The sequence below is a fragment of the Chrysochloris asiatica genome, unplaced genomic scaffold (genome assembly GCF_000296735.1).
Source record: "Chrysochloris asiatica unplaced genomic scaffold, ChrAsi1.0 scaffold00274, whole genome shotgun sequence".
Taxonomy (NCBI): domain Eukaryota; kingdom Metazoa; phylum Chordata; class Mammalia; order Afrosoricida; family Chrysochloridae; genus Chrysochloris; species Chrysochloris asiatica.
Window position 1 is genome coordinate 995,253 of NW_006408792.1, and position 10,846 is coordinate 1,006,098.

Consider the following 10,846-nt stretch of genomic DNA (forward strand, 5'->3'; position numbering starts at 1 on the left):
AGTTGTGGTATGTGTGTGTGTGTACATTTATGGAGCAAGCATATAAATATACAAGCACCATTTATATTGGGACTAAGTAATTTTCAAACATTTCAGATCCTTTGTTTTCTTCTTCAAAAGCCACCCCCAACTGCTTTAAGCATTTGCAGCTGATGATTTTGATTTTTTAAAGTCAAGCATTCAAGTTAACCTTTAAGAAGCAAACCACCTCCAAAAGAAAGATGTAACCTTTCAATTGCCCCATCTGCTTATCTTTTTTTTTTTTTTTTTTCTTTTTTCTTTAGTTGACAATGAAAATAGCACTAACCTTCTTTGCTGATGGGTCTGGCATTTAGATGTTTTTATTTGTTGATTGTGAAGTTTCCTCAGAACTTTTGAAGTATTGGCAATAGAACTGCACTTCTCAAATACCTCACTCAATTTCAAAACCTTCCCAGAGAGTGTCTTTTTGAGGCCAAAGCATCGTCAGTGTCCTGGATACCTAGTGAGTCCGTGCTGGTGCTGGTGGGGTTGGTACCTGAGCAGACTGCTTTCCAGGCAGTGACTTGGAGAAGACCCTGAAGCATAGCATTGGTTTAAGAAGGGTTGGGCAGTGATTATCTATGGTGTGCCACGCTTTCAGTGAAGGCACTGGACTTCTTGGGTCCTTGGCTGTTTTTGGACTACATATGAAGCTATCAGATTTTACACATTTCCAACTGATACTTCTTTCTTTTCCCAACTCGAAACACTAATTACCAAATTATCTCCTTTCTAGGTCGAGTTCTCACCTCTTCCTAGCATAGGAGTAACACTTTAGAATTAGGTGTTCATATTAGAAAGAAGAAGAAGATGAAGAAAGACCCTAGTAGTTTTGTAAAGATGATCACAGTTGATATCACTCTTTGGCTCAAGAAAATTTGAAAATAGGGTGACAATGGAAAGATTTACCCCACTGATGCTAGTCAACCCACTATAAACTATGAAGTTTCACATCATACCTGGTACTCTTTCTGTTTTTTTTTTTTTTTTTTTTACCATGCTATGTCTGTAATATATACCCATTAAAACTGTCAGATAAAGAAATTAAGCTTTTATAGGATAACTATACAGCAATTACATTTTCATATGTTAAAACTAGTTTGGGGCAAGAAATAAGAAAGAAATGTTAATAACTTCCTATAACGTTACAATTGAGCTTTGTCCTCAAAGTTTATTGCAAATATAATGGTGTAAATTGCACAAAATATGGGCAATGTTCTCTATTAATCTACGCAAGGCTGATTCATTCTAGTCTCTCCCTAAGCAATAGGAAACAGGCCAAACCAGGGACTATTTTTACCGTTCGACTGGGATCTGTCATCAGTTCTTATCATTGATTTCTACTTTAGAGTGACTAACTAAAACAGTATGAAATTTATTTCCAATTGATGCTGTACAGGAGATGGGGTTTTCAAGATTAAGACATTGGCTTTAGCTATCTAGTATGGAAAGAATATCTCACAGTAAAGAGGTATGCTCTCAACTGTCCACAGGATTTTATCCGCCTCTAATGCAGTGGGGCAGCTCTGTAAGTATATGCTGGAGATTCTTACCCTACAGCACACACCAGCATGGGACGTGGTAGAAACACATTGGAGCTACATCTTCAAACAAACAAAAACTACCTACAAGTTCCAAGGCAAACGACCTTAGCAAAACAGTTATTGATTTTTTAAAAAAAAGATAATTTTGACATCTGTATCTTGTGTAACAATTTTCGTTAAGGTACAGAAAACAGACAGGTACATATTGTCGATCAGATACTGAGGAAGACTCAATGTCACTCATTGTTTTCCTCTGTCTATTGGGGGGAGGGGGAAACCTTGTCTCTGACCACCACCACCAAATAAACAAAATCAGAACCCAAACAAACGAAAACAAAACAAAACAAAAAAACCCTTGAAAGTTGTGAGAAAGATGAAACCTCAAGAGAGGGTGGTGTTGGAAGTGGAGTGGCATGTGCATGCAGATATTTTTGTCCTGGGCTTTCCATGAGCATATGGAAATATAAGTTTTGATTGTGTGTATGTGTGTTTGTGTGTGTGTGGGGAGGGCAACAAGACACCTTTAATAGGAAAACTACAGAATGTCCAGTTACCGAATGTCCAGTAGTTAGCATTGGAGGAGCTCCTAGCATCACCCGCTTCTCCAACAGTGATTTCCAAGTCGCCGCTGCGAATTGTGGCTGAAGCCGTGTGGGTGGTGCGCATGCGTGGCCCAGGGCCCGCCGTTCCACGTGCTGATGAATATACATGAGGTGCCCCCGCCCTCGCGGGTGGCTTGGGGAACCGCTCTGCGCTGGGGAGGGTGAAAGCGGCTGGCTGGGTTCCCAAAATAGTGCGGCGGGGAAGCTGCACGTGTTTGTTTTCAGACCGCGCTGGCTGAAGTGAGTTCACAATGCAGGGCAGACAGTGAAGGCTCTAGCAACCTGCGGTCACCCCCAGTGGAACTCGAGCCGAACGGGCCAGGCAGGGTCTCTCCTTCCTCTCCGGCCCAAGGGCTGCAGGGTGCGCGAGCCAGGGCAGGTCACTTATTTGCTCTAGGCGTGTTGGGGTCCCCAGTTTACACGGTGTTCACTGACTAGTTCCTTCTCCCGCCCCTCTCTGAAAACGGGAGCTGGTACCTGACTGTTCTCATTCCTCAAAGCACCCTGGAGAAGACTTCTCTTAGTCTCACCTGGATATCAGACGGAGCTCGGCCTAAGGACTGGGGCGGAGCTCTGGCGGTCGTCCCAGGCGCTTCTCCCTAGGTCAGATCCAGGCCTGGGTGTTCGCCTGTCTTTGTCTGTCTTTCCCTTCTCTCTTCTGTGCCTTCTTGCTCTCTCTCGCTCTACCCTGGTCCCTGCAGTGCCCATTTGGAGGACTATGGGCCGTTTGCTTGAACGGCTGCTCTGAGATTTCACTGTATCCTTCCCAAATAATTCTTATCAGCGCGTATGTTTTGCGAGGTGGGATAGTTCTTAAAGCTCAAACATCCTTTGCGTAGTGCTTGATGGAGGAACCACCCTGGGCACAAAACCTCGAAAAATGTAGGGTTTGGTGAGAGAACCTGGGGTTCAAGAGTTACATTATTGCTTTCTTCTCCTGGTGACGTTGGGTTTCTGCACGCTGCGTGGTATTTTGTGGCCAACATACTGACATTTCCTGAGTGAGAGCATAACTGTCTGGTATGTATGGTGAAGAGGCCTACACTTGTAAACAAAGGGGAGGGGCAGTGCAGGGTCAAACGAGCCTCAGAGACACTCCCGTCCTCCCACCAACGCCTCTAGAGTTAGGCCTTTTGGCGTTTTAGTCAAAATGCTGGATGCCATGCCATCAGAAAATGGCCGCCGGCAGGTTCCAATCCTTCTTTGGATTTCACTTTCGACTCAATGGGCAGACCCAGTTCTTGGCGCCCACCTCTCTCGCTTCCCCCATGCCGAGACAGGCCTGAGGAACACACCTTGGCCTAAGCAGAGCCAGATTCCTCCTGGGGCCCGGAGCGCCAATTCACTGGACAGCCGCTCCTAGCCAGGGCGGAGGGGACAAGGAGAGAGGTTTTGGAATAGTTCCTGCGAGTACAGGGTCCTTCCTTTACCCCAGCCTCCAAGTCTGGGAGTTCAGTAGCGGAGGCTGGTTTGAAAAGGGTGTTTGCTCTGGGCCTCTTTGCTCCCGTCGCAGACTCGCCCACTGCCGCTGGAGGCCCTGCGGAAACTCCTCTCCGCCGGCTCCAATCACTGGCAGAAAAGTGATCCAGACTACCGGAGACCAGAGCTTGCCGGCTCGGTCAGGGGGGCAGAACCCCTCTTCCCTCCGACCCCTCATCACAAGGACCACCCCCCCCCCCCCAGGAAGCCCCTTCACACTCTGGGCCCCTTTGTGTTTGTGTTTGTGAAGGGGAGAGGGTGGAATTCACCGACTGACTACCAGCTAATTCTGAAGACCTGTGTGCGGCTCCTTCTGAGCGGAAAGCTCAAAGATAGAGTGGGTTCCCGCGGTCTTCCCCCAAAGGCGAAGGCCCAAGAACCCTTTTCATTTGGCTAGGGGCTGAAGGGGCGGGGGCGGGAGGGGCCCGGGGTCTGCCAGCCAGCGTCCAGGCGTCGGGAGTTGCCGGCCTGCTCTGCTGGGCCGCCAGCGTCCGGGCAGGGACGCGGTGGCCCTTGCCGGGCCGGAGAGTAGGGACGCCTCTTCCCCGCCCCCGCCCGCACTGCTGGGGCAGCCGCAGTGCACAGAAGGCCCGCTGGCTCTGTTTCCTTGGCGGCGAGCTGGGCTCTGAGGCCTCCCCAGCCAGGCCTATCTTAGTCTGCCGAGAGATGGTGGCAGAGGCGCGGGCCAGGCCAAGGGAAGGGAACCCCAAACCGGACAGGCGCTCTCCTTTCTCTCACTTGTGCCTTAGCCCCTGCCCCAAATTGCCGGTCTCCAGTAGGACTGACTCTATCTGCCCTGCCTCTTTCTGCTGCCAATCTTGCCCGAAATCTAGACCCCAGACCTGGTAAGTCTCATTCTTTCCCTGCCTGGGCACCCTCGCGGTGGTCTCGGCCTGCTAGTGCGCGCGCGTGGCCCGAGGCGCGTGCCGTGAAGTTGGGCTGATTTGGAGCAGTCGTACCATCATATCTAGGGGCTCGAGTGTGTGAACACCCAGGACCTAAGCTAGTCAGAAGTGTCGCGGGGCTCCCCAGTGAGGTGGGGGTGGGGATGCAAAAAGGGGTGCAGCCTCGCTTTCCTTTTTGGCCCAGTGGACAACTAAGTTACCTTTTAAAAGACTGAGCTTTCCTCTGACCTCTAAAGCCTTGGGGTGGTGGGATAGCAGGTTTGCCTCTTCCCCTAAGCAGTTTTTAATTACTACGTTCCCCAACAAAGTTGACTCATGGTTTCCATTAGAATGCTGTGAAGTTACTATTACTCTTATTATTAATACTATTTTAAGTGAAAATTTCCAAGAGTCACAGCTTCTGAAATATACGTGTCTCTTGAGACAGTTTGACAATTACCTTATCTACTAACTGCACTCCCTTCTCACTGGAAACAAATCAAGTTAATTTTTCAGTAGTTGTCTTAGGACATGGCGTTTCCATGTCACTAATGTGAAGAAAGAAGGGAAGAAAGAAAAACAATCCTGGCGTTTCTCGTCGGAGCTCCGTGTGCTCCATCATTGAAATGTGAAAGATGGATTTGGAGGGGGTGGTACTGGGCGCTGGAAGAGGGCTGTTAAACAGGGGCTGCCCTGTTGCACGGGGACTGACCTTTGGCTGACACGGCAGCGGAGCGGGCCGCACGTTAACGAGGATTTGATACATTAGACATTGGAGCTGGGCGTGTAAACCCACACTGAATCCAGATCTCGCTCAAATTAGTCTACGATCTTTCTAAGTCCTGAGGCTTTACCAATTGTCAGACAGGCCGACGGCAGCCTGAACAAGGCAACGAAGGACAAGGAGTTGAAAGGCAACTTTGCTAGCGCCATAAAAAAAACAAAACAACAACAACAACAAACAATACAACCTCTTTAAATAATTCCTGAAATCTTTCAAGTCACCACTTTGAGGCAATGCTTATAAATAAAGCCAATCGTCTCCTTCTAATGAACTCTCTTCTGAGAAATCCTAACACTAGGCTGAGAAGGCAGTGTCACATTTTAGCAAATAATGTATATTCACATACACACTTTTGTGTCTATATATATATCTATATATCTATAGAGAAAGAGAAAGAGAGGGAGGGAGGGAGAGAGAGAGAATTTATATTTGTTAGGCAACGGGACGCATACTGAGAGAGTCACAGGTATTAAAGTCGTTTAAAAGTCGACGTATAGATTTAATTGGATTCGCCTAGTTCCCAGATTTTGGAGCCCAGAAAGAGAAGGCAGGCTGGCCACAAAACCCCCCAAGCTGGGGCGTCGAGGCGGAAGCTGCAGCCCACCCCTCCTCTCCTTCCCGGCGACCTCAGCGAAGAGATTGTAGTTGGAGACGCCGCTACTGCAGGGAATGGAAGGCCACTTAGAGCGTAAGGCAGCTCCAGCGGTATTTTTAAAACCGACTTGAGGAAGGTGTCATTTCATGAAAGTTGACATTAAATCAGCTTTCACTTTTATAAAAGCACCCCCAGGAAGTGCTTTTCTTTTTCCCCCTCAATAACAGAGCCCACTAACTACTCTCAGTTGGGGAGGGGGGATTCGCTTCCACTCGAGGTTCCAGCTACGCTGGTGGAAGGGAGAGGATGAAGGGAAGTTGTGGTTCTTGCTCTCCGCCCTGACAGCCCTACTTCAGCAGCTGTTCTCTTGGAAAGAGGATGCCAGAGACACTGGCAATTTTTTCGCACCTTAGAGTGTTCGCTTCTGTCGCCGGGCTTTACTGGAACTGCCAAGCTTTCAAAGGGGCGCGCCAGGGCAGTAATCAGAATCCGAACTTGTTTCAGACGAAACCCCATAGTTTAGGGGTTAGGGGGCTTCAACTATTTGCTAGAGGAGTCTCTTTCTCCACTCTCTCCTTCCCTCCGGGTAGAGATGATAACATTGAAAGTAAAATGAGAAAGACACCAACTACCATGGGGGGGGGGGGGAGAAGGTAGTTGAAAAGTAGGATTCTAGGAGAGAACAATGATTCTTCAAGAGCCTACGCTAGAGAAATATAGCCAGGAGCCAGCCACAAGAGCCACAAGGTTTATTGCTGCCCGAGTTCCTGTAGACTCAGTCCTCAAGCTGGGAGCACGCAGGCTCCACAAACTTAGGACCAGGGACAACTGCGTGGGTAGAATACCTTTCGGGATGGAGGCCCCCATTTGAAAACGAAACTTTTCTATTTTCTTGAGAACCTCCCAAAGACTGTGTAAGGGTGGGGGTAAGGTGTGAAAAGAAAGAAATGGAGGAGGTTGGGGAAAGAAAGGAAAGAGAAAAGATTACGACTTGTAACTTCAAGATGGAGTTCATTTTCCCTCCCGCCCCGCCCAGGGTGGGATCTCTGGAAGAGAGTCCCGGGTCCGAGTTCCAAGTTGTGTCAAGTTGAGGATTAAACCATGGGTCTATTTGATTTATTATTATTTTTTAAGTCCTCATTATTAGTCATTGGAAACATTATGACAGGGACACATTGGAAACAATACGAAGGACGAAAACGCTCTCCAATTGCAGACTGGTTCCCGCGTTGTATTTTCTTAGTCTGCTTTCTTAGCCACTTCCCTTCTCTCCTTTTCCCACCAGCCCCCGCCCCAGTCTAGCCGCAGGACCCAGGCTCTGGCCTACAGACGCGGCCACAGACAGAGGTGCCTTCAGAGCCGCGAGCGTGGACTCTTTAACTAGGACTGGACTTGCTGCCCCGCGCGGTACAAGTCCCTTTCGCCACTTCTAGGTTTTGTCCGGCCTGACAGGGACACCTCCTTGCAGTCCTCCACCCCCACCCCCACCCCCGCAGCCCTTGCCCCCGGGGTCGTTTGGGGGACCTGACGTAGGCTGTGAGGTCTTTGACGTCAGGGGCTTTCGGCTGTCCGAATCTCAGCCGTGGCCACAGGCGCCCCGCGCGGGCATCATTAATTATCTGGCAGTAAATGTTGCAAAGGAGAAGCACAAGCTATTCAGACGGCAGCCGAAATAGATATTTGGAGAGGAAAGAAGGAAAGGGAAAAGGAAAGGAAAAGAAAGAAAAAAGAATGGGAAAAGAAGGGGGGCGGGAATGGGATAAGAAACAACAATTGGGTTTCTCAGAGAGCATCCTTACTAACTTAGCACCCTCCTTCCTCCAGGTCTGACCATCCCCCAGCACTTTTGAAGATACTGGGTCCACTATTTGTACCTAGTTTTAGAGATTCTTGTTTGCAGCACTCATATGTGTTCTTGTGTAAACAACATCGCTGCAACTTCCCTGTAGATGAAAGCATACGGGGAGCATTAGTCGAGGGGACACTGCCAGCTTAAACTAGTTTTAGGACGTTCAAATGTTTTCTGGTTGGTCATATCCTTTCTTCATGATCTGAAATTAATATTACTGCTGTTGAGTAAAAAGAAAAAGTTCTGGAAGAATGAACAGTGTAGAATCAGGAAAGGAACCTTTTATCTGCGACACCAAAATCAGCTTTTCTTTTTTCTATTGTTTTGCAAGGAACTACATTAATAATATTTGGCTTAAAATAGAATTTTAAGTAGTAATAACTTCTTCAAAACCACACCAGTTCTTGGGTTCTAGTTCTAATGCATTTCACAAGTTCTTCCTCTGAGGATCACTGTAGACACAGGGTGGGATAGGGTTTTTTTGAGTGGAAATCTCTCTTGGATTCTTTTATATAAAAGGAAACAACAAGAAAATAATTCCATTCATAGTGGAATTCCACAGGTGATAGTGAAGTGAGTATTTGGAAAAAGAAGAGAGTGATATTAGAACTAAACTAATAATCCCAGGTTACAAATTTTATATGAGTGGAAGCACTCAATAACTCACAAATTCAAATGCCTTGAATATTATGGTCATAACTAATTTCCTTGAAATGTGCTAATTAAAAGCCTGTTGAAAGGTGGTGTATATATAAAAATAAAATTTCACATATATAGCTGTCTATATCAGTAAATAGAAAATTTCAAAAAACATAAAATTATCTTCATATATATGTATGCAATATGTACCCACAGAGTCAGAATAAAAAGCTTCTTTAGTTATATCTATATGAGGTAAACATATCCAGAGAAGTACCTTAATAGGCAAATAATTTACATGTTTCACAGAAAGAAAAGCAATAGACTGAATTAAAATTTTTATTTTGCAAATTTGGAAGATTATTAAACCAGAACTGTGGTGCTGACTGGAGTTAATAATTATTTTTGATTCCTAATTTTATGGTAAATATTTAACACATGCATTGTTTTCTCAGAAATGTACAATCCTTATTTTGTAAAATAAGAGTGCTAGTGACTGTTATTCTTATATAAATATAAAAATAAATACATTTGTAGTAAAATTTATAGAAGGAGAATTTTTGGAAAATCTAAATGGTTACACTGAAGCATATACAAATTGCCACAAACATGTATCAACAAAAATTTCCTAGAATTGTGTGTTAAAAATATTAGGAAAAAGAGATTCCTGTAGTTAAAAAGGAAAATGTAAAGAAGCCTCATTTAAGGTCAATAAAAACAAACAAATAAAGGTCCAACCAAGATCCAAATTTGATATTTTTTATTATGATTATGATCTATCTTTATTTAAAATTCTAAAGGTGTGTGCTAATTAAGATTTAATAAATATTTGGAGTTGTAAACAACAGTTCATCAGCATGCAATAACTTCGTTGTGTTGTGCTTCTATTTTATGTACTACTTTTGTGTACCATAGATCTCTCTAAAGGACCTTGCTATTTTTGGTACAGAACGTTGAAATTTATGAGTCTAAGATATAATCATGTATAACACTATGACCAAGAAAAACTCTAGGATATTCAGTAGATTTAAAATATCATCTAACGTTGTTAAGGTCCTCGAATCAATAAATATTTGTATATGTAAGGCCATGATTGAAAGGCTAAAATGTTCAAGGTTGTTATGTGTGCATATGTCTTCAAATACACGATTTATACAAAGTAGACAATATCTTGTAGGAGTTATGTGATTTTAGGTGCTGCCACAGTTATGATTTCACTCTCTGATCTGGAAAAGTCAGTTACTATCTTTGCCCCTTAGCTTTTTCCCTTGTGAAAGTCAGTGCATTGAACAAGAGGCTCACTAAAATGTTATACAGCTTTATCAGCTGTGATTTGCTTTACTTTGGTCTTGTTTGTGAGTAAAAGAACTTTTAAAGATAAAACTTTTATTTTGGGGGAAAAAATTAAAATTGGAAAATCCACTAAAGGATTCAGACATAAACCCAACAGACTAACAATTCCTATTCTAAAACCTTGTTGTTAAATTCTCTCTTTTCTGGTAGTCCTCTTTCAGAAATATTCACTGTATTAAGCAAGGGAAATAGAGAAAGGATGTCTTTCCTTCTTTCTTAGTTAAAAATGAAATACTGTATTTTCTAGATTTATGTTTATGTGAATTACAAAGAATATTTTTTCTAAATGGAGGACAAAGAGGGTGGGATGTGTTTACCAGATGGAAACACTATTACATTCATTTTATTTAAGGACATTTCTTTGGTATAGTGCTAACTTGAAGTCTGGATCATATGTAGATAGATGTTAAATATGTTTACTATGTATATTAATTCATAGAAAGTGATACAAATCCCACTATGTAAAATAACAGAAATGAGAGGAAAAAATAACAATGCCCTTATACAATCTCATTGCTGGATAAGTGTGAAGTACTAAATATACTGGTATATCATTCAATCTACAGGTTCTACAGCTGTTGCTTGTTACTTAATGCATCAGCTGACCACACCTGAGTGGACTAATTAATTAACTAGCTAATTAATCCAACAGACATTGAAGACAAATATAGTCTTTGTTATAGAGACTATGCACATTTCAAAATTAAATTCGAAATGCTTTCTATTCTCTAGTAATATAATAAGAGAGAAATATACAATTAAATAAAATCCAAGGTAAAATATGGCATTTGTCACAAGAGAGGCATGAACAAAATTTGATTGAGGGATTTTAACTTTTGTTTAACTTTACAAGAAATTGGACGCATAATGTTCTTTTTAATCAAATAAAAATGTAATATCACAGACTTTGGCTCCATTTTTCCTTCCTCTTCTTCCCCTTCCCTTCTTACCCACTCCTCCTTCTTTTTTTCTTAGACCTTGTTCTGGAACCTAAGGCAATAAGAAATTTTCAAAAGATCCTTCTCAGGGTGGTGACAGTAGTGGTGTGAGTATGCTGTCTGAGTCCTCACCAGGCTTTTGTCTTTGGGGGACAGTT